This window comes from Tiliqua scincoides, chromosome 1 (genome assembly GCF_035046505.1).
Source record: "Tiliqua scincoides isolate rTilSci1 chromosome 1, rTilSci1.hap2, whole genome shotgun sequence".
Taxonomy (NCBI): Eukaryota; Metazoa; Chordata; class Lepidosauria; order Squamata; family Scincidae; genus Tiliqua; species Tiliqua scincoides.
The window spans coordinates 31415516-31440282 of record NC_089821.1 but is presented as its reverse complement, the minus strand read 5'-3'; the positions used below and the strand labels follow the sequence as shown (position 1 = coordinate 31440282).

General features: G+C 44.9%; 1 protein-coding gene across 1 annotated transcript in view; it reads left to right on the top strand.

The window, feature by feature from the left end:
• Positions 1–4147: 4147 nt before the first annotated feature.
• Positions 4148–24767, top strand: part of PRR5L (proline rich 5 like) — an 80366-nt gene continuing 59746 nt past the window's right edge. The window contains exon 1 of the mRNA XM_066636423.1: positions 4148–4377. The gene's annotated coding sequence lies outside the window, so the exon portion shown is untranslated. The remainder of the gene's footprint in view (positions 4378–24767) is intronic.

The window sequence follows — 24767 nt, the reverse complement described above, 5'->3', positions numbered from 1 at the left end:
AGGTAGTGCATATGAAGGGCTTTGCTCATTCTGAAATCGGTATGCAAATGCTATTATTACTACTGCTACTGCTATATGTATTTACCAATCCTCTGTCACAGTGTGAACAACATCCATACATGCTCTGAGGCTCCTGTAGCTCAACTTGATTCAGACAACACCTGTCTGAACACCTGAAAACATGATACAACTTGTATATAGAAAAGATTAGTTCGAGGAAGTGAGTCAAGCCAATGTCTACAGGTCATACCACACGTATTATGCATTATTCAGTTCTCAAACTTTTTAGTACCAGGACCCACTTTTTAAAATGACAGTCTTTTGGGACCCATGTAGTTTTATGCAACTTTTTAAAAAATTGGTTTAGAAAATAATTCTACCTTTATTTATTTACAAGTAACATTTTTATTTATTTATTTATTTACTTACTTACTTACTTACTTACTTACTTACTTACTTACTTAGGGCCCAATCCTATCCAACTTTCCAGTACTGGGGCAGCAGCAATGCAGTCCCAAGAGAAGAGAACAAATGTTCCCTTACCTTGAGGAGGCCTCCAAGACTGCCTCCCCAACACAAGAAGCGGTGCATAGGCACAGCAGCACCGGCACTGGAAAATTGGATAGGATTGGGCCCTTACTTACTTACTTACTTACTTGGATCCATTTCTTGTAATGGCAGCCCTAATTAATAGCTTCAAGGCTTGAGGGGTTTAGTGCCCAATCCTATGCAGTGTGCACCGGCTCAGTGCCAGTGTGTGTCACAAATGTGCTGTAAGGCATATTTGCGGCCCTCAGCACTGGTGAAGCGCAAGTGCTCACTCAGTGCTGGCCAACGCTGGGCTAGCACTGGTGCTCCACCACTCAACGGTTGCGCAGACCATCACGCAGCGGAGAGGAGGTAGGTGGGGTCATGGGGGAGACAGGGAAGAGGTGTTCTGGAGTGGGGGGGGGTAGAAGGAAGGTGGGGAGAGGGCAAGGAAGAGGTGCACCAGAGGGAAGGAGTGGGGTGGGAGGAGATGGTACTGGTGGAGCTTTGCACCACCAGAACTTGAGTCTCTATGTCCAGCCACTGGCCCGACACGAAGGCTCTTAATTCTACACCGACCCTTGGGTCACTGTAGAATCAAGTAGCCCCATTGTGGGGCTACTTGCCTTACCTGGGGGAAGGGGACAAAAGTCCCCTTCTCCTGAGGAGCTGCCCGTGCTGCCTGTTGAGTGCACAGGATGTAGTGGCAGCCATTTTCAGCACTGCTGCAGCCCTGGGCAGTTCAGAATTGGGTTGTTAGTTATGAGACCTAGCCTTCACTTGCCCCTACTATCTGTTACTGATGGACCTGGAAAAAAGACATACCAGAAAAAGATGCTCAAACATTTATCTTCCTGTATTTACACCGACTTGCAAACTGCAGGAGCTTAACTCTTTGCAGGACAGTTAGCAGCTATTTGATTTGAAATGTTTCTGGGATTGAGGCAATTAGTTACCTGATCTTTCCTTCACCCTTGTTGTCATTGAAGGCTTTGCAGGACCTGTCAGAAATCGGGTTGCAACCCACCAAGTGGGTCCCGATACACAGTTTGAGAAATGCTGCATTATGTGATCAATAATAAAGAAGGCTTTCTAGAAAACTTTTACCCATGTTAGAAAAGAGAGTTGATAACACAGACTTTTATCTTTTTCTTGCTCTTATACACACAAGCAGCCATACAAAACACATATCTCAGTTTCTCTGTGAAGCCCGGTGAGACAGATTATGTGGGAACACGCATGCCCTCATGCCCTACTTCACAGCAGCATTTGGCTGGCCACTGTTGAAAAGAGAACCTTGGATACTTGGAAAAGCAAGTGCCTTGCCAAGGCAGAAAGTGTGCCAGAACCTCAATACCACACTGCCCCTTTGAGCCCACATTTCCTGCTGCAAAATATCCATTTTGTAGAAAGCAAACCAATAAATGACCAGCCCTGATCCTGGAAAATGTATTCCTAATTCTGTGAGTTGTCTATCATGGAACTCTCATGTCAGATCAATTTTTGGTCCCCAGACAGCAAAGGACATATATGGGAAGACGGCAAATGCCTATGTCACCTTGTCACAGACTAGGTGTCCTTTTTAATGTTCAGTAGGGTTGGTACTGGAGAAACCTGGGACAGTGATTATATTCTGCACTGGAAGCAGGTCATCAAAATCTCAAAATAATGAACACGAAAATAAAAACAAAACTGCAGTTGGTAGCAGGAAAATGAGAGCAAAAAAGAAAAACTATCTTGGCCAACAACTCTTTTATCATTTAACGTGTTTTGTTATGTTGCTTGGCATCCAGTAAAATACTGTAGGCAGGGAATTTCCATTTGCTAAGGACACTAAAAACTGTTGGGCAGGCTATCTTTAAGGCTGCAGACCTATACCAAGTTACTTGAGAATACTATTACAGTCTGATGTGTTCTGTGTGTGTTCACTTGGCAGTAAGTCCCATTTTAATCACAGCCGCTCAGAAATCAGTGGGACATGCAGCACAATCTTAAACATATATACATCTCTCTCTCCCCCCTCCCTCCCTCCTAGGAAAGTATATATAGCCACGTTTCTCAAACTGTGGGTTGGGACTCACTAGGTGGGTTGTGAATCAATTTCAGGTGGGTCCCCATTCATTTTCAATGTGTATTTTATTTTTATGTATTAGACTTGATGCAACCATAGTTTGTGACTGCTTTTGAGGAAATGTGGAAGATCTGTACTTTTAACAGTCTATTATATATATGCTTTTAACAATCAACGTCAATAGGGCTTACTCCTGGGTAAGCGTGGATAGGATTGTAGGCTTTGGGATCTTTGGCAAAAATTTTTTTAAACAGATCAATAAAGGCTTGGGAGGGTTAGAAGGGTTAAACAAATTTTTAAACTTATTGCAAACTTTTATCTTACTTAGAGACCAAGCCTATGAACTCAGAAGTAAGTCCCATTATATTCAATGGAGTTGACTCCCAGGTAAGTGTGGATAGGATTGCAGCTTTACTTACCAATACTTACTTAGAGCCCAATCCTATGCATGCCTACTCAGAAGTAAGGCCCATTATAGTCAATGGGGCTTACTCCCAGGAAAGTTTGGATAGGATTGTAGCCTTACTTGTTTACTTGATTGATTTTGTTGTATGCATGCTAAAAATTTTCCTGCTTGATGATATCGCTTCTGGACATGACATCACTTCCAGGTTAATGACATCACTTCCAGTGGGTCCAGACAGATTGCCATTCTGAAAAGTGGATCCTGGTGCTGAAATGTTTGAGAAGCACTGGTGTATAGATCGCAACCTTAACTTCTGAACAGACCCAGGCTGCATGGAAGTTCTGCAAAACAAGGGAAGTGCTAGCAATTTAAACTTCTTACAGATGTGGTGTTGGTTTTTGTTTGCATTCATCTATTCCTGGGAGATGAGAGTTTTTAAAAATAAAACACTGGTCTGGTTATTTTAAAAATAAAATACTGGTCTGAAGCCAGTTCAGTGCGATGCTGTGCCAGTGGTGCTGAATTTGCCTAGACCAGCTATTTTCAACCAGTGTGCCATGGCACATTGGTGTGCCGCAAGTGGTCCACAGGTGTGCCAGGGGTTGGGTCATTAGTTAGTAGGGCTATTGGGAGATGTGAGGCCCCCACACTAGCAGAGCCTTGTCAATTGACAAAAATCTGGTGTGCCTTGACCATTTTAGTACCTTGTCAAGTGTGCCGGGAAAGGTTGAAAATCACTGGCCTAGATAGCAGGTGCTAGGCAAAGTGAGATGCCCTTCTTCATTCTCCAGCTGAAACTTGCAAGGAAAATTCAAGGGGGAGACACATTCACACAGACACATAAGAACATAAGAACAGCCCTACTGGATCAGGCCACAGGCCCATCTAGTCCAGCTTCCTGTATCTCACAGCGGCCCACCAAATACTCACGATCTCACACAACCCCATCTGCTAGGCCCAGTCAACCGATTGCAATTCCATGAGCCACCTCCGCTTTCCCACGCTTCCAGGAGCGGCGCTGTGGCTCTGTTGATGGGGGGGGGGGGAGTGGAAGCCACACTTCCCTGCCTCGGATCCAGCAATGTGCAGGGATGCGACGCATGGCGAAAACTTCCCCAAAGTTGAAAGGGGGTGGGAGGAGTTTGAGAGGGGGGCGCGCCTGGTGAGCTCTGGCTGTCTCCACAGCGACGGCTGTGAGATTGATCCCCATCAGGCTGTCAGCGCTTGCCTTGCTGGAAGGAGGAGATCACTGCAAAGGCTGTCGCTTCGCCAAATCCGACTCTTTGCAACTAAGTTGTGGATCTCCAGCGGCGGCCACAGAGTGGGTTGCACCAGACCCAGAGGACTGATCGATGGTGCCGTCCCTGATCTGGTAGGAGGCAGACACACCACGATCCCCTCCCCTTTTGTAGGCAGTCTCCCCCCCCCCCCCACCTTTCCGTTTCTTATTGTTGTGGCGGGAGAATGACCAGCGTTTCGTCCCCTGGGTGTTCAGCCCCTAAACCAAACCAGCGGCCCCATCCTTTTGTGCAGCGCGTTCAACTCCGGAGCAAGCAGCTCAAGCCTACGCATGCCTACTCGGAAGTAAGTCCCATTGTAGTCAACTTGTAGTCAATTGTAGTCAATGGGACTTACTCCCAGGTAAGTGTGCGTAGGATCGCAGTCCAAGTCCCGCGGAACCGAATGCGACTTGTTCCTCAGTGACTGTGCAGGCGGCTGGGGGGCGGCGGCGGTGCAGCCAGTGGCGTAGCTAGAGGGGGGGCAAGGAACTACGTTTTGCAAGGAGCCTCACAGCAGCGTGCAAGCGGCTCCTCCCCCTCCCCTTCCCAGGCATTCCGGGTGGTGGGAGCAGAACGGAGGCCAGCGCTGCAAAACTTTGTGCTTGGCCCCCCTCTAGCTACGCCACTGGGTGCTTACTTGGAAGTAAGCCCTGATGAGTTGCGCACGGCTTAGAGCCCAATTCTCTGTGCATGTCTACCCAAAAGTACATCCCATTATAGTCAGTGGGGCTTACTCCCATGTAAGTGTGGATAGGATTGCAGCCTTAAAGCCCAGTCCTATGCGTGTCTACTCAGAAGCACATCCCATTATAATCAGTGGGGCTTACTCTCAGGAAAGTGTGGCTAGGATTGTAGCCTTACTCCCGAGTAGGGGATTGCGTGAACCACCGCCGATCTTCAGGGTTTGGGTTTCTTTCCTCTTCTGACTGAGCCACCGGTTGGCACACCTCCGTTTCAGCTCCCCCTGGGGGAGGGGGGGAGCGAGCTTTGCAATTCCGAAACCAGGGTGGGTGGGGACGGAGGAAGGCAAGGCGATGTTCTCGGTTCTCATTGTGCTCGGTGAGTTTAATTAAGAGCGGAGCCGCCGCCTGCCACTCCGGCTGGAGCCTCGCAGTGAGAAGGCTGGCAGGCTTCTCCCAGCCGTCCCGCCCCCCCTTCTCCCTCGCTTGGATCTGGTGCATGGAAAGGGGAGCGCTTGGTCAGCGCAATCCTATGCATGTCTACTCAGAAGTAAACCCCATTAGAGTCAATGGGGCTTACTCCCAGGAAAGTGTGAATAGGATGGGAGCCTGAGAGCCCCATCCTCTGCACCACTGCTCAGAAGTCCCGTTAGAGTCCGTGGGGCCAGGGCCTCTGAGAGGAATTTTATCAGGGAGTACAAAGTTTCTTTGGGGCCCCTTTGCAAAGGGGGAAGGGTGAAACAGAGGGGGGGGGAGATGGGTGAGCAGAGATGGGGCAGGGAGGGGCGAAGCAGGGTGAGAGGAGGGTAGAGACAGCTGGAAAAGTCTTTGGAGCCCAGGTCTACCCACCCATGTGGCATCTGTAGTGTCCCCAGCATCCCTAGTCATGGTAATGTCCCCAGCATCCCATGCAGGCAACAAGTCTGAGTAGACAGGAAAATGTCAGATCCCAGGAAATTAATGGGCCCCTTCCTTCGGCCCCTGGGCCCCCCTTTTGCCCCTGGGCCTGGGTACAAATTACCCCGTTTACCCCCCTCTCCTAGGCCCTGTGTGGGGCTTACTCCCAGGAAAGTGTGGTGCCTGAGAGCCCCATCCACTGCACTTCTGCTCAGAAGTCAGTCCCATTAGAGTCAGTGGGGCTTACTCCCAGGAAAGCGTGGATAGGATTGGGCTGGGTGTTCACTCATGGACCTCTTTGGGTCTCTCTCTCCATGCTGGGGAGCTCTTGATCCTTTGGAAAGGGCTTTGGAGACCTTGCTTTCCCACTCGGGACAATCCGTCACCCGGATGGGTTTCTTTCGTTTCCCTTTTGCTTGTGCAAAAATCCCCACTCGAGCTCTGGCTGGAGGCGAGCAGAAATGCAAATGCCCCGATGCAGATCGGGCGGGCGGCGCAGCCTGCGAGCGTCTCAAAACACCAACGCGGTTCTCGGTCTCCCCCCTTCCAAGTACCGAAATGACTCAGCCACTCGCCTGGAGTTTTGTTTGTCAGCAACGAGTCTGCTGGGCGTATTTATAGGCAGCTGTGCAATTTGGTGGCCTGCAAGGTTTCACTTTCCTTGAGCCAGCATTGCAGGACCCTTCTAAGCAGTGGCGTAGCTAGAAGGGGGGGCAAAGCACTAACTTTACAGGAGCCTCAATGCACCCTGCAAGTGGCCCTTGCCCCTCCCCTTCAGAACCATTCCTGATGGGGGCAGCAAAGCAGAGGCCACTTGCAGAGTATGTTCAGCCGCCTTCAAAGCTTAGTGCTTTGCACCCCCTCTAGCTATGCCACTGGACCCATCTAATGTCCAGTCTCACGTCCAATCTAATTCACCTCTGTTCCCACCACCTGGAATGGCTTCAAGGGGGAGGGGCTGCTTGCATGTCACGTTCAGGCACCTGCAAAACATAGTGCTTTGCACCCCCTCTAGCTATGCCCCTGGACCCATCTAATGTCCAATTGAATTCGCCATTTAATGTCCAATCTAATTCACCTCTGTTTTGCTCCCACTGCCTGGAATGGCTTTGAGGGGGAGGGGCTGCTTGCACATCCCATTCAGGTACCTGCAAAACTTAATGTTTTGCACCCCCTCTAGCTAAGCCACTGGACCCATTTGTGTCCAATCTAATGTCTAATCTAATTTACCATGTACTGTCCAATCTGATTTGCCTCTGTTCTGCTCCCCCCAACACAGAATGACTCCAAAGGGGAGGACTCACTTGTGTAGTGCATTCATGCATGTGCAAAACTTAATGGTTTGTACCCCTTGTAGCTACATCGAAGGACCCATCTAATGTCCAATCTAATTCACCTCCGTTTTGCTCTCCCCCCAACCCGGAATGGCTCATACACATCATGGCTTGTAACCCATAATGGATTTTTCCTCCAGAAACTTGTCCAATCCCCTTTTAAAGGCATCCAGGTCAGACGCCATCACCACATCCTGTGGCAAGGAGTTCCACAGACCAACCACAAGCTGAGTAAAGAAATATTTTCTTTTGTCTGTTCTAACTCTCCCAACACTCAATTTGAGTGGATGTCCCCTGGTTCTGGTGTTATGTGAGAGTGTAAAGAGTTCTCTATCCACTTTATCCTTCCCATAATTGAGACATACAAAATTATGCAGGGGGTGGGTAGAGTGGATAGAGGGATGTTCTTTTCCCTCACACACAACACCAGAACCAGGGGACATCCACTAAAATTGAGTGTTGGGAGTTAGGACAAGCAAAATATTTCCTTATCCTACATGTGATTGGTCTGTGGAACTCCTCACCACAGGAAATGGTGATGGCATCTGGTCTGGATGTCTTCAAAGGGGGATTGGATAGATTTCTGGAGGAAAAGTTCATCACAGGTTACAAGCCATAATGTGCAACTTCCTGATTTTAGAAGTTGGCTACCTCAGAATGCCAGATGCAAGGGATGGCACCAGGATGCAGGTCTCTTGTTGTCTTGTGTGCTCCCTGAGGCATTTGGTAGGCCACTGTGAGATACAGGAAGGTGGACTAGGTGGACCTTTGGCCTGATCCAGTGGGGCATTTCTTATGTTATTAATTTGGGACCCATCTTCTATACACTGGAAGCCGGCTGTGCAACATGCAATGATTGACACACACTGTATGCTAGTACAGTCTAAGTGTGGGCTTTGCTTCTAAACAGCTGAAGGGGAGTTCTTTTCAAGGAGGGGGCACAACCATGCACTCAGATATGGCACAGAGAGGGCTTAGTTCATGTGATTCAGACACACAGAAGTGCGTAGTTAGTAGCCTCTGTTGTCAAATACTGTATCATTAGTTTGCATCCTTGCGAGCTGACCAGAAAAAGACAGGCCTGCTTTAACAGCAGCCTGATGTGCAGAAATTGACAAGTGAAGCTTTTTGTAACATGGGAATAAATGTCATCATCTACTACTGCACAAAAGGCTATTAAAGGCTCCGATCCAGTTTCCAGTTGAAAAGTTGTCAGCCATATTCTTTTGGCACTTGCTGCAAGCAGCAACCAGGCAGTGCAGCTTTGTGGAACTGCACCAGTTGGTTCATCCTCCTAACTTGCCACCTAGCAGTGGTGCACAGAGGGGTGCATAGCTTCTCCATTGCTGTACCCATCAGCCTAGTAGCATGGTGTTTATTCCAGCTGCTGGAATGAGTATGCACTCTAAGAATTGGATGCACTGAAAATGTACATCTTACCCTTTAGCAAGAACTATTTTGTTCTTCTTAAAGATAAAGCATATCTTTATCTTCATATAAGCATTACTTCTTAAAGATAAAGCATACTTTATTCACTTTTTATCCATCCTGTCTTCCAAGAAGCTCAGTGCATGATGCATGAAAGTCATATTAACCTCATAACAATACTGTGAGAATACAATTCTATAACACTTCCCTAGGAATAAGTCACATTGAATACAATGGAGCTTACTTCTGGGTAGACATGACTGACTGTGCTGTTGAGTAGGTTTAGCTGAGAATGTGTGATTGTCATCCAGGAATCTTCATGCCTAAGGGCCAAATCCTATCCAATTTTCCAGTGCCAGTGCAGCTGTGCCAATGGGGTGCACACTTCATCTTGTGGCGGGGAGGCAGTCACAGAGACCTTCTCAAGGTATGGGAACATTTGTTCCCTTACCTCGGGGCTGCATTGTGGCTCTGCTGGAAAGTTGAATAGGATTGGGCCCTCTTTTTCCATCTCCCTGGTCCAACTCCCAATGCTCTGTCCTCCTTACCCACATTCGCTTAAATTGCATGAACATATAATTTAGGTTCAAATTCTACAACCATTTTAAAGTATTCTAGTGAATGCTCTTCATTTCATATTTTGGGATGATGCTGGAGAGAACAAGAGAGTTGGTTAACCCATCTTTTGAAAACAGCAGCAAAGAGGAATGGGGATGGGGGAGACCTTGTTCCAAATTGGCCCAGTCTTTTCAAAACTCTTGGGGGAACAAGAACTCTTGTCAAAAAACAAAACGATGGATTCCAAGACTGGGAGTAGGGATGGCATTTGCCCATCTCAATTAAAACAAACAAAAAGATTGCCCAGAGTGGCTTTGATAGTGACAAACGTGTGGGTCACTAGAACAGCCTTTGTTAACAGGGGTTGCAAATTTTCAGCAGTTTATCAGAATGGAGTTGTCACACTGGTATAGCACATAATATCCCTGTAGTGCAGGATGTTCTGTGCATAGTTTTCTCATTAACTCTGTCCTGTCTTTTGTACACAGTGCCTGCCATTTGAAGGTAGAGGATGTGTGACCTCATTTAGTTTAGTATTATAGGGTTAAGTAAAGTAGCTATCCATTTTCTATGCTATTACAAATAAGGGTATCAGGGGAGTTTTACTAACATTTAGAGTCTGACCAGAATATAGGGCCCAATCCTATCCAACTTTCCAGCTGCAGTGAAGCCCCGAGGCAAAGAAACAAACATTCCCTTACCTTGTGGAGGCCTCCATGACTATCCTCCCTTCACAGGATTCAGCACACATCACACGGGCACAGCTACACCAGGACTGGAAAGTTGGATAGGATTTGGCCCTAAGTCAGTGATGAGTTAAGTACCTCTAAACCCATTGAGTTCAAGGAGTTAGGCAAGCCTAACAGGTGAGTTCCAGGCCTTAGTGACTTCACAACAGGTGAAATCTGAACTAGAAAAGTCCTCAGTGAATCTACCATGCTAACCTCAGTGTTGCATGGTGTTGCAGTTTCATCTTGGGATTTGTGTGTATGTGTTACGCAGAATCTTTTCACATATATATCTGCCTGTTTTGTTAAAAAGTACATATTGGGACTAATATTTCTGTAAAACTCCTGTTAAAAACTCCAAATTCCTATAACAGGAAGGTTCAGAGGTGCTTTTTGATATACTAAGAAGTTTGCATCCCAAAGCACCCCTAACACTTGCACACAAACACTTCCTTTTTGTGGAGTGGGAACACCTGTGGGTTCTTCTGACTGACACCCATCTTCCATAGCTATGCTGTGGCCATTCCTGCTTTCTGCATTCATCTGCATTGCCGTTATATTAGTGATGGGGATGGGAGCAGCTGGAGGTGCCCACCCTATGATTTCTCTTCATGGGCTGGGAGCATCTGTAAAGGCTTTCTCTTGTACTTAAGAACATAAGAACAGCCCCACTGGATCAGGCCATAGGCCCATCTAGTCCAGCTTCCTGTATCTCCTGTATCGGCCCACCAAATGCCCCAGGGAGCACACCAGATAACAAGACACCTCATCCTGGTGCCCTCCCTTGCATCTGGCATTCTGACATAAACCATTTGATCATGCTTTTCAAATACTTGTTGATCATGCTTTCAAATACTTAACAAGGGTGGTCTGAATTCAAACCTATTACAATTGTCATGTTACTCATGAGGAACTGAAAACCGATTCAACTGTGTGTCATTGAATGTTAGAGTTGGAAGAAATATTGGAGATCATCTAGTCCAGCCCCCCTGCTCAGTGCGGGCCACTCAGTGTCTCATTCCTTACAGCTTTCACCTGACTGTGTGAAAAGCCTCACTCATGCAAGAACATAAGAGGCACCACTTCATGTTGTAGTCACTGAGGCCAAATTGACCCAAGCAGCAGAGAAAACTGGTATACAGCAAATGGGGTAAGACAACATTTTAACATTCTCCTATATTAAAAAAATAAAAGCCCCATTGTTCTTTAACATTATTATTGATGCACATAGAGAGGTTCTAATCCAGCCCACTCCCAGCTGTGCTATTTTAATCCTTACAAAGGGTTTTAAACACTTTAATGTAGGAGAATGTTTCGAAATGTGATTTTTGCCCCCTGCCCTTACATCCTGAAGGGGCACAGTCAGCTTTGACTTCAATGGAACTCTTCCATCTCTTTTCTATCTCAGTCCATCTGCCAGGCCAGAGTGATCAAAATACAGGTGAGAACTAGGCAGGCTGAGAAACCTAGCCTAATCCTATGCATGTTTACTCAACTGTAAGTACCACTGGGTTCAATGGGATTTATTCACATGTAATTATGCATGGGCTTGTAGCCTTAAAAGACCAGATGATTCACGGCTGAACCAGTATTTTAACAAAGTTCTTTCATGTTTTGAGTCCAGCATTTATCCATTGTCTTCCACTGTGTACAGCAAAGAGAAAAGGCTTCTGAAGAACATTCTGAAGGCCATATACAACATTTGTGCTATAGAGTAACCAGCTGGTTTATTGTCTTAGGTAAAAGATTTTAGTGACCCTCATATGGTTGTATGGTACAGTAAGTCTGCTCGTTTGAACAGAATGGAAATCTGGTGAGAGGATAAAATACATGGAGGTTTTCTAGCAAGGGCAAGATGTTCTCTGAGCTACTTATAGCTTGACCTCAGAAGTGGTTGGAGGGTTTATCATGTTGCAATATGAGCCTTGTAAAGCAGAAGGGTGAGAGATCTGTTTATTCAGTAGTTTAATTAGAAGTCCATGCTGCTGTGTTATCTTAATAGCACTCAGGCTTTTGTGTTAACAACTTTTCTAATCCATTTCCTGTAGTAGTTTCAATGAACTCTATCATATTGAACATATTGATAGAGATCATGATGTAATCTCCAAGGTGTGGCACTTTAAGGAACAAAACACTACCATAGCAGAAGTATGTGTGTACTGTGTGCTGGATATTGATGCCCCCAAGTCATATCAGCAAAAGCCATATGAGATTCATGTTCTTTTTTGGGTGCTAGGTACTGTGGTGGTGAAATCAGGACTGTGATGTTTATTCAGACTGGACTGTAATAAATTTGTCTGCAAACAAAAACCCTTGTTAAAAGGTACAAGACAAGGTAGAAATATTGGCAACCCAATGAGCAGTTGAACTGAAACTTCTGGTACGCCCCAACCACATGAAGAGTTATCAGCTTCTTTATCTGCCCCTAGTCCTGTTTTGTTATATGAACAAGTGATAGTGCTTATTGCTGTGCTGTGAAAACCCAACGGTAGTTTCTGCAGAAGAAACTGCTGCTAATGGCACAGGATCCTGCTAGGTTATTTTAGTGGTTACTTGGCAACAGAGAACTGGTCTGAAAATACAAATTGTTGCAAACCTCATATTGTCCATTTCACATCTAATTAGGGTCTTATATTTTCCTTCTGTTCTGAAAATTGGCGAAACTTCTATTTGGATTTGGGCTGTTTTAAATGTTTGTAAATTTCTGAGCTGTACATTTTTGCACTAGAATATTAAATTCACAGCTGCTGTAAAACATTACACTATATCCAGCCTATTAATTTTTTGGGGTAGCTCAGACTTTGTGAAACTCCTGCCGTGTTAGGCTAGAATGACTCCCATCCTGTATGTGTTGCATTCTTCCATGGGACCAAAGCATGACACTTGAAGAGAAATCTCTTTTTCAGCATTGGTTGAGTTTTGCCATTGCTGTTTTAATACACATTTAATACTATTGACTGAAGTCTGCTTTATTAATGATGTTTTAATATTTTCTGTTGTGAGCTTCTTTTTAAAAGGCAAAAATGGAATATTGATTTTTTTTTTTTAAATGAGTTTACAGACCCAATGTGTACAGCTTAAGAGGGTCTGTCTGAATGGAGTAATGTAACATCCAGACTCCTGGATGTTACATTTTAAGGTGCTTGGTAACCAAAGTACTAAATACATCCCTGTAGTTCCTTTATCTCTCTTCATGCAGGACTCCCTTTAAAAGAATTTTCATTAACTTTTATTTAAAACTTCTACCTAAACAGATCTTTTCACTACATTCTAATGTAGCAGATTGTTGGCAGGTAGATATAGGAAAAGGAGACATTAATAGCTGCTAAGCTTTAATTGCTACGAATTGGAGAATAAAGTACCTTCTGTTAAGGAATTTATATTATTGATATGCTTACGTAAAGCTCTGAGAAATGTTAGATCTGCTTAAAAATACTCCAGTGCTCTGTGCTGCAGAAGTGACTTTCAGGTATAGTAAAGGATAATGGATGTTCCTCGCCAAACCGTTCTTGCTATTTCCCCACCCCCAACCCCACCCCCTGCAGCCTCACAACACTTTTAAGTAGAAAAACAGCACTGCACCCAAGAACCACACATAATGAATTGTCAAAACAATTGCAGGTAGATTAATATCTGAGTTTGAATGTGACACTTCAAAAACTTGCTGGTGATTTATGAGCCTCCCCCCCCTTCCGCCGGCAGTTCTACTTAGAATCCAGATGAGCTAGTTGTGATGCCAGTTTCTAGCAAGAAAGTGCCATCCTTTCCTTCTCCCCACTTTAACCAGAGTGAAGAAATTCTTTTCCTCCCTTCCTTGCCCCCCCTCTGCCCCCCAGATGAACAACTTATGGGGCGCATTTACCATCATCAAAAGGTTTTTGGTGTTCATGGAATTGTGTACCATGCTGGGTCTATTTTGCTTCCAGTTTTCTAGGCAAATAGGTTGGTACTAGATGCTGTTGTGTACACGTAAGCCAATCAATAGCTGCAGATCCACAGATACGCAAGTGGTCGTGGACGATTCAGCATATGGCTATTCAATGTTGCATTTAACTGTAACAATATGGGCCTTTATACCAGATGAGTGAGGTTATTTTATCATCCACACTGGAATATGCATGAAACAGTGTCCTCTTGCCTAGTAGTAGTCTTTTTTTAATGCCTTGATTTGGGCGATTGTCTCTGGATCAGGAGTGGACTTTGCATTAATCAGGATCAGCTAACTGTAATGTCTTTAAGGACAAAGTTCTTATTCCTTGAGGGAAAAGAGGAAACGTTTGCTTACAGCAACGACAGTGAAGGTGGCAGGTTTTGTATATATTATTTGTGACTATAAAAGCTTGGCATCCATATAGAGAGTCTCTTCTAGTATTTTAGTGATGGGAGGACCAGGGAAGAAATAAAGCAAAGACTAAGAACTTGTTGCATGGCACTGATTCAAAGGGGTAAATGTAGCTAGGCTTAATACGCTGTTGTTTTGTCCGATTCAAGGTATGTAATAAAGGAGTCACCCAGAAGCTCTTACCTGGAAATCTTGCACTGCGAGAAAAACCAATTTTGGGAGCAATTTGTGTGTTGCTTTTTCTTCCCTTTGGAGAATCCTCAGCCTGTTTATATAGAAAGAAGTTCCATTGAAATCAATTGGGCTTGCTTCCAAGTAAATGCCTTGTGGACTGTAAATCAGATTATTTGAAAGGAGCTGATCTGTTGTTTAAGAAGCCCCAACTCTGTCGAGATGCATGCTTGCACTTTCCTCTGGTTTCATTTTGTATAATCTTCTTTTTATGCCTTACTTTAGTTTGACCTCAGCCACTCAAAACAAAACTGAGTTGGTACCGCTGAAACGTGGTGACAGTTTTGTGTGCCAGCTCCAGAAATTAAGTGTGCATTTCAGCAGTGTTGTGTTCTCCCTTCTGCTGAGTTCATAATTCCAGTGAGATTAGCAAGAATTGGGATAACTCTGACCACAATCCTACCCACACTTACCAAGCCCCATTGACTACAATGAGATTTACTTCTGAGTAGACATGCATAGGCTTGGGCTCTCAGTTAATAGGGCTTTAAGAACTAAGAAGCCTAGATGTTGTGACAAACGACCACCACAAATTAATATGAGGATATGCTCGTTTGCATAAATTAAATAAATGTTTTTGCAAAGCAAAAGTTGTCTGTTAAGCTAAGCGCCAACTCTTCAGATGTGACTGTACCTCTGGTACAGCTGCCTTTAACAGGAGCAGCCAGAAGCTACCTATCTACTGGTAGATCTTCGGGTGCTTTGCATAATAAATCAACAAGGGTTTCCAGTTCTCAGTTGTTTCACAGTGGCAGCAATAATGGAAAAAATCAACCACCACTCCAAAATAAATAAAATAAAACTTAGGCTGCTGAAACAAAGAGAGCCTGGGGGACAACAGGGAATAGCTTTTTGTGTGAAAAGCTTGGGGCTGGTTCAAGAAACAACTTTCTGGACTAAATTTGTGATAACCTATTCCTTAATTTTTATCTACCAGCACCCCACTATTTTGCACTTGGCTCTGATTAGTGGACTTTTGGTATTTTAAGTTAAAAACAGGCACATTCGGGGCGAGAAACCAGGAATCTGTCCACCAGTGGCATATTATACCTGTGTTTACAGTCTTCCTGAGTACACTTCTGTACTGCAGCGAGTCATGGACTCTTCGCTCACAACAGAAGAGGAAACTGAATGCTTTCCACATGCGCTGCCTCCGACGCATTCTTGGCATCACCTGGCAGGACAAAGTTCCTAACAACACAGTCCTGGAATGTGCTGGAATCCCTAGCATGTATGCACTGCTGAAACAGAGACACCTGCATTGGCTCGGTCATGTCGTGAGAATGGATGATGGCCGGATCCCAAAGGATCTCCTCTATGGAGAACTTGTGCAAGGAAAGCGCCCTACAGGTAGACCACAGCTGCGATACAAGGACATCTGCAAGAGGGATCTGAAGGCCTTAGGAGTGGACCTCAACAGGTGGGAAACCCTGGCCTCTGAGCGGCCCGCATGGAGGCAGGCTGTGCAGCATGGCCTTTCTCAGTTTGAAGAGACACTTTGCCAACAGTCTGAGGCAAAGAGGCAAAGAAGGAAGACCCATAGCCAGGGAGACAGACCAGGGACATTGTCACTCCTGGATTGGCCTTTTCAGCCACACTAGACGCTGTGCCAGAACCACCTTTCAGAGCGCGATGCCATAGTCTTTCGAGACTGAAGGTTGCCAATACAAATACAGTCTTCTTCTTTAGTGTTTGTCCTGTGTGCTGGTGGGGTCCGCTATTTTGGATTGGAGTTGTGTGTTTACAGTAGTTGTTAATGAAGAATTATTATGTTGCTTCTGACCGAGATGAACCTCCTGAGTGCTAATAACATAAACAGATAATAAAACAACTAAAATGCAACCCATAGCACAATTTAAAATAATTGCTAGGCCAGCAATGAAACATGCATCAGTATCCACAGCCGTAATTCATATCAAGAGCTAAACCTGCTGGTACCACCTTAGGCCAAATGCTTTCCAGATCAATTGCATCTTGACTTGTCAACAACATCATCTATTTTAAGGCATCCTTCCCAGAGCAGCAAACCAAATTCTAAAGTCTGGATACTGGCAAATGCTAGTTGACTACTAGCTGTGTGTGTGTGTGTAAAGTGCTGTGGTTCCCAAACTTTTCAGAGACCCTAGAGACTATCTCCTGATTTTTAAATGCCAAGGGGTGTGGCTATCACTGCAATTGGGCAGCAGTAATCCTCCCAAGTAGCAGCTTCTTTAACCCTTGATGCGCACAGCCTAATTTGTCCTGTCAGTTTTGCAACAAAAATTAGGTCATGACCCACTGGTAGGTCCAGTACCCACAGTTTGGGACCCACTGGGAACCACTCAGATCATTTATGATGGGTGGTGTCTAAGATGTCTTCCTCTTTGTGGGTTTTTTGTGCTTCCCCCCTCCGCCCCCCCCCCCCCCGGTGTAGAGGACATGTACCTGTAACAGCTCAGTGAGAAGCAGAAGCTCAGCAGGTGGTTCATCTCATAATATGGTGATGCTGTAGTGGAAAAAGTGTTATCTGTTGCTATCATGCATTAATTGATTTTTATGCCACCTTTCTCCCTGAAGGGCACCCAAGGTGGCTTACAACAACATTAAAATATATACATATATACCGTATCCACCTCATATGTGCAGGCTCAGTTTCTGCAACTTCAGTTATGCGTGGTTCACAAATCTTCCCTGTCACACTCATGACTTGTCTGTCTTCATCTGTCCATTTTTTAGCTCTTCCTGTCACAGTTTCTGTGCCATCTGCTGAGCAAAGGCACCCCTGGCCACAGCTAACACCTGGGCATCCAGGAGAACCCCCAAGCTACAGACCTGCTTGTTCAGGGGAAGAGATGATCTCCCCACTGACATCTCCCAACAGTTTCATATAGATGTTAAATACCACGGGGACAGTCTTGAACCCTGCGTCACACGTCCCCAAGGACCTAGGTGCTGAACGGCTGTCCCCCAGCACCACTGTCTGGGACCTATTGACCAAGAAGGTGCAGAGTCACTGCAAAATGGTGCCTCCAACTTCTTCTGGGGCAGATGGTCAAATTAGAACACCATGACTGATGGTTTTGAAAGCCACTGAGATGTCCAAAAGGACCAGCAGGGATTAACTGCCCCCACCTGTCCAGCCCTAGCATAGGTCATCTACACAGGAGGTTTGAGACTGGCCAGTAATTATAAACACAGTGGAATCCAGAGAGGCCTTTTTCAAGAGGGGTTGAACCTCCGCCAACTTTAATGCCATCGGCAGCATCCCTTCCCTTAAAGATGAATTTACTACCCTCTCTGTCTACTGGGTCAGCCCCTCCCAGGCAGATCTAATCAGCATGGGTCAAGAGGGTAGGCAGATGTCCTTGTACTCCAAGGATTCCTGTCCACATTCTCAGGCTTCACAACCTGAAGAGTTTCATTCCGCTGTTAAGAAGCCTTAAAATAATGTTGTTGTGATCTTCGGTTCTTCCTGCCTCCCATTCTAGCACGATCATCTTCCTTATTGTTGGCTGTTGTAATTATAGTTTATGTGTCTAGTCCAGGTCACTGAATGTATAGCACTGTGTTTAAGCTGGGGCTCTTCCAGCATTATCTTGTTTTGAAGTCCAGCCAATCTTGGTCATCTTCCCTGTGCTTCCAGCTGGAGTTGCTTCATGTCTGTGGAATAATCAGGACAAAAGTCCAGCCTGCCTACTGTGGGCAACTGAGGGAGGAGCTATGATAAGGGGCATCCTTCTTTGTTCCTTCCCACTTTCAGCTGTGTGTGCTGCAACAGTGTTTGCTCTGATTCCTTGAGAGACAGATGTTTGCTCTTCAGTGTGATCTAAAGGTAAGGGACCTACACTAAATCCATATTCTGGAAGGAAAGTGCCAGGAATAGAAAATGTTCTGCATAAATCAGATCTTTCTTAAATGTTCTGACCCTTTAGCTGATGTATATTATCATCATTATCAGTACTAACTTTAGAAAAGCCTTCCTTACAAACAACTCAATTTTTAATTTTATTTCTTTTATACTTGATAGAAATACTCTAGCCTTTTTATTTTTTAATAAAGTAGTTCAGATATTGACTATTGTGTGCTTTATCACAAAATTAATCCCCACAAATGGGATAGCATAAACATTTTATTGAAAACAACCATGATTTTGAGTTGGACAGTGAGAAGGGGAGAACCTTTTAATAACTGATGACTTAAAATTTTTTTAGCAGTTTCTATTCTGCTCACTGGGCAAGAGGCACTTTTTCAAGTGGTTGCTCCTCTTTTATTTAGCAAGGGGAGAGTAACTGACCCACATCACCCCAGCAGTGTCTTTTCTAGTGGCTGTCTATTGGTGTTCTTTTACAACCTTTAAGATTGTGGGTCCTTCTGGGACAGAGAGCCATTAGCTATTTGATTTTTTTCTGTAAATCACTTTGTGAACTTTTTTGTTGAAAATCGGTATACAAATACTGTTGATGATGATAATAACCATTCTGACTATATCTGTAATATATTCCACTTTTACTATACTATTTACAGATACTGTAGGTCCGTGGGGCTCCACCAGCTTTTCCTAGGCTAAAGTGATGTGTTCAACTGAACCATGGTAGAGAGAATGCTTTAAGTTCACTGGCTGGAGATGCATTCTTACTAATCCAATGGAAAACAGTAACTGAAAAGTATAGTGGTGGCTTTCATCACGGGGGAGAACTATAACATTAGTAAGTCTCTTAAGCATACTGGCAATTTATGAAATTGGATGCAAGATTAATTTATAGTAAATATCGCCCTTTGCTTCTTACTGTTGGATTCTAAGCATCTTTAAAATGCTTTGCAACCCTTACATGAATATATAAAATAAGATCTCTTGTATTACTGTATATTTAACCAGCTAAATTTTTAAAGTAATCTTTAGTCTTTATTATCTTCACTATAGTACGTATAGTGTAGTATACTCAGTGTAGTATAGTGAAGTACAGTTTAGACCAGGGGTGTCCAAACCTTTTGGCAGGAGGGCCACATCGTCTCTCTAACACTGTGTTGGGGGCTGGGAAAAATTTACATTTTTACAAGTTAATTTACTTTTCAAATTTGAATAAATTTACATAAATGAATACATTAGAGATGGAACTTATATGAATGAATGAAGGTCTTGCAATAGATCATGGCCTATAAAAGGCCTTGCACTAAACAAGACCGGCCTTTCCTTTGTTGCCACTGCTGCATCACAGGCATGAAACAACAAGCAGGTCACATGAGAGGTCGAACAGTTGGCCGTCACACTGAGAGTAGTTGTGTTGAGCCAGAATGGGCTCCAGCAAGTCTCTGGAGGGCCAGAGCTCATTGGAGACTGAGGACTCCCAGTGGGCTGGATTGGGAGTCCTCGAGGGCCGCAGTTGGCCCCAGGGCCAGGGTTTGGGCACCCCTGATTTAGAAGTTTATCAAAAGTTGTAGTTTTGCAGGAGACTAACAGCCCAATTGTAAACTCACCGGCGCCACTGGGTGCAGTGGTGCCAAAATGGCTACAGGGTCAGGGATGCTGCTGGAGGTTTCCCTGGGGGAAGGGAACTCTTGTCCCCTTCCCCCCAGGAAAGCCCAGGTAATGGGGCTACTTGAGTCTGCACCAGTTGTTTTGCTGGCACAGACAAAAGAAGCCCTGTGTTGAGTTTTGCAGCCCGATGCGGTGGGATAGGATCTGATGGAGGAGGTCAGGTCTGCCGGTCCGGCCCCCCCACCTGGGCCAGTCCCACCCCATCCTGCTCTCCTCCTGCCCTAGAATGCCTTCCCCCACCCTGAAAAGCAGCACAACTGCCCAGCGGTCTACTTACCACCGGCAGCTCAGCATTGTCCTCTTCCGAGTGCTGAGGCCCAGTGCTGGCACGCCTTCCTCCTGGGTGCCATAAACATGCTTTACGGCATAACCAGTGTTGTTGCTATATTCAGGAAGGAAAATGTACTGGCTTGTCAATGATATCAGCCACCATCATGTGAAAGCTCATCACCATGCTGCCTCCAAACATTCCTGGTTAGAACTTGCAGCGTCATTGAGGTGAATGTGGGTTAATCCAGCGCCGGTGGTACGCACATACCAATTTGTGTCTGATCTTGGAAGCTAAGCAGAGTCAGGCCTGGTTAGTACTTGGATGGGAGACCGCCAGGGAATACTCGGTGCTGTAGGCTTATACCGTAGTCTTTCGAGACTGAAGGTTGCCAACCATCCAGCTTTGGTGGTACGCACATACTGCTGGTGTTGAGAAGGATAGAATTGGGCCCTAAGATACAATTTGCCTACAAGTATGTAGATACTTTTGCCTAGGATCACTATATATCCTTTATATTGTGCAACTTTCCAGAATTTCACAGTTCAACATGACTCACTTTGGGCTATGACAAACTCAGAATTCTGTGTCTGACTCCTCCAAAGAAATTGATTGGCAGTAGGTTAAGGACAAGGAAATGAAAAGACGTCATGCAACACATAACTACCTTCAGGGATTCATTGCCACACCTGAGGTGGTGTTCATAGCTCAGACCTAGTTTTCATGATATAGCTACCATGTGACTGATGCTCCCAAAACAAGCTGTTCTGTGTGTCCCAGTTTGCCACATGAGTTGACCCACATTTGCCTCCATGATGCTGCAGGCTCTAGCCAGGAATGTTTGGAAGCAGTATGGTGATAAGCTTTCACACGGCGGCGGCTGATACCATTGACAAGTCAGTACACCTTCCTAGCTGCATGTAGCAACAGCACTTTCTGGCAGGCTGTGTATGTCACGTGAGAAACGACCAATGAGATACTGTAATTTGAGACAATGAGTGGGCGTGTTTTTGTGGAAGTTAAACAATGGATGGCTAGTAAGTGCGAGACAAATATCCATGCCAGCTTTGACTATTGAAATGTAGTAATCTTTTTGCGAGGATGATCTGTTGGCTGTACAGAGCTGGGTGATGGTGAACGTTCTGGCGTGTTCTGATCATTCAAAGAACACAATTCTGCATTTGCTCCTTAAATCTTGAATATTTGTGGCATAAACAGTAACATCCCTATTCTTAGCTCTTCCTGAGGCTATATTTAAGCTACAGTTTTTAGCTTCTGCATGTTTGAGTGGTTTATATTAAAATTGTCATTGTGTTGTGTGTGAGGGCACCCAAGAAGCCTACATTATTATCTTCTGCCTTCCCGCTTTGTCTTCGTGGCTGAGAAAGCAATTACAATTTGTCTTGAAATACTGGAGTGTGGGAGGGGAAAGCAACTAAAAATACACTGTAAGCTTGGCGCGCCTTGAATCGTAGCTGTTCTAAGTATATGGAATAAGTAACCACATGCACATGGTGATGCAGAGAAGAGGCCAAAAGTGAGCTTATGTGAGTGGCATGCATCTGCTGGGAGGGGAGCCGTGTGAGGAAGTAAATGCTTAAAAAGGGGGGAAAAGTGTGTTTAGGAAATAAACTTTAATCTGGGCCTTATCAGGTGCACCTTTATCTAGGACAGGGGTGTCCAAAGTTTTTGGCAGGAGGGCCACATCATCTCTCTGTGTCAGGGGCCAGGGAAAAAAAAGAATTAACTTACATTTAAGATTTGAATAAATTTACATAAATTTACATAAACGAATATATTAAAGATGAACTTATATGAATGAATGAAGGTCTTGCAATAGCTCAAGGCTTATAAAAGGCCTTGCACAAAGCAAGGCTGACCTTTCCTTCGCTGCCACTACTGCATCACAGACATGAAACAGCAAGCAGTGGAGGGAGCTCTCATCCCACAGCACATGCGAGAGGTCAAACAGTTGTCCTCATGCTGAAAGCAGTTGCGTCGGGCCAGTGTGGGCTCCAGCAAGTGTCCAGAGGGCCAGAAGCTCATTGGAGACTGGGGCTTCCCTGAGGGCTGGATTGGGAGTCCTTGAGGGCCGCAAGTGCCCCAGGGCTGGAGTTTGGGCACCCCTGATCTAGGATATCGCTGATCCCATGTCTAGTTAAAGATTTACTTGATTTGAAAAAGGAAGCAAGCAGCATCCTAGATTCCACATTGTGTTTTTCCCTTCTTATCTGATCCATGCAGTTGTGAATCTATTTGGGCAAAAAGGCAGTATCGTATTTTGAAAACCCAGAGAAGTCCTCTTCTTGAACGCCTTTCCCAAAACATGTAAAATGTTTGGGGAATCTACTTTTTCTGGAGCGCTTTGCCTTGGGTTGGCAATCTGTGCCCTTTAAGTGATATATCGGCCTTATAAGTAGGCAAGTGTGGGGAGGGGGGTAAGAAAAAAATTTCCTCCAGGCTGTGCTCAGCAAAGTCTCTTGATGTCTTTGTTGTGCCTGAAGTAAACAAACAATGATTTCATGTCAGTTCAGTTGCTAATTAGAACTGGACACAAATCAGGTATGTGTGAGCAGGCAGGCTACTGAAAATTGTTTGCAGGCCATTGGAGCTTTGCAAATAATTTTTGAGTCTTGTAAATGAACATTTAGCCTTTATTTGCAGGACTGTACTTTATTTCTTGTTCCTATACGACTCTTATGTATGTAGAAGTTCTGCTGTCTGGGATGAAGAATGTATGACCCAGAGAGGGGCAAGGAGACCACTCTGGCAGTCTATGATTCATGCACTCCAAGAACCCTACTTGGCTGTAGAGACCAACATGATGCAGGGAGAGATCCTCCCGTGATCCTGAATGCTGTCTTTGTTTCCAGTCAGGAGAAGGGTTTCTCCCTAGGTAAATCATGTGCTGCTGCAGCCGAATGCTGTACTGTATTCATAAGCAGCAAGGCTTTGGGAGCATGCAGGGTTGGGGCTTGCTTGTGTGTTTGTTGCCCCCATTGACCACATATAAGCAGTACTCGGGGTGAATAATTTCTGCATAGGATTCAAGTGAACAGTGTTTCAGAATTGTTCAGTTGCTTAAACCTTGGACAGCTTTCACTGAGTCTGAACATTTTGCTTTAGTTATGCCTGTTTGGGCCATTCGAGTTAAAGTGTTTGTCTTTTTGGCTAGCCATTAGGAACATAACCCAGACGATGTCCGACGCCTTCTAGACACCAAATGGGACTTTTGACCTCTTTCTTTTGAATAGTGTTATGACATCACATTGTAAGCTGTGTTTTAGTTATCTTTTTAAAAAATCCCTCCAGTGACCAAATGTAGCTTCTTCTACTTTACGAACTGTTCAAGAAAGCAGCAGACCTGCTGATTGGGAGATGTTAACACGATTCTCCGATGGTGGCTTACAACTGTCTCTGTCCATATGTGGTGTTAACAGATGAGCTTTAGAAACATGGGTATTTTGTGTGCAGAGATCAAGTGCAATGATCAATAGCACAACTCAGTGGAATGGCGTACAAGAAAGAGAGAGATGAGGTTAAAGGTGCAAGGTTAAAGGTTCAATAATGGGGAGGGAGAATCAAAAATAAAATGCAATAATAATAATAAATAATAATAAACTTTATTTATACCCTGCCCTTCTCCCCAAAGTGACCCAGGGCGGCTTAAAACATGTTAAAAACTGATTAAAACATAATTTAACAAACAGATAAAAACATATTAAAACACATTAACAGATACCATAAAAACAGTCAGATAAAAAGTCAGATAAAAAGAGCATAAAGCAGCAGATCCTAGAGGACTCAAGCCTGTAAAAAATACTAAAAGATGTAAAAAAGATGTTAAAAAGACCATGAACTCAAAAAGCTTGTTTAAACAAAAGGGTCTTCAGGCCTCGCCGAAAAGTCTCAAGAGAGGGAGCCATTCTCAAGTCAAGGGGAAGGGCGTTCCATAACGTTGGTGCCACTACTGAGAAGGCCCTATTTCTTGCCGCCGCCCCACGTACCTCCTTAGGTGGCAGCACTTGTAAAAAGGCCTTCTCTGATTACCTAAGAGGATGAGGTGGATTGTGCGGAAGTAGGTGATCTCTAAGATATCTTGGCCAAGAGCGGTATAGGGCTTTAAAGGTCAAAACCAGCACCTTGAATTGGGCCTGGAAACGAATGGGCAGCCAATGTAGCTGCTGTAGAAGCAGGCTGACAGAGTCAAACCGCCTAGCTCCAGTGACCACACGGGCTGCCGCATTGTGCACTAATTGCAGTTTCTGAACTGGGTCTTCAGGGGCAGCCCCACATAAAGCGTGTTACAATAATCTAACCTCGATGTCACCGTGGCATGGATCACCGTGGCCAGGTCTGCACGATCCAAGTACGGCTGCAGCTGGCGCACCAGCCGAAGCTGAGCGAAGGCCCCCCTAGCCACAACCGCCACCTGGGAATCCAGGAGCAGCTGCAAGTCCAGGTGGACCCCCAAGCTGCAGACCTGCTCCTTCAGAGGGAG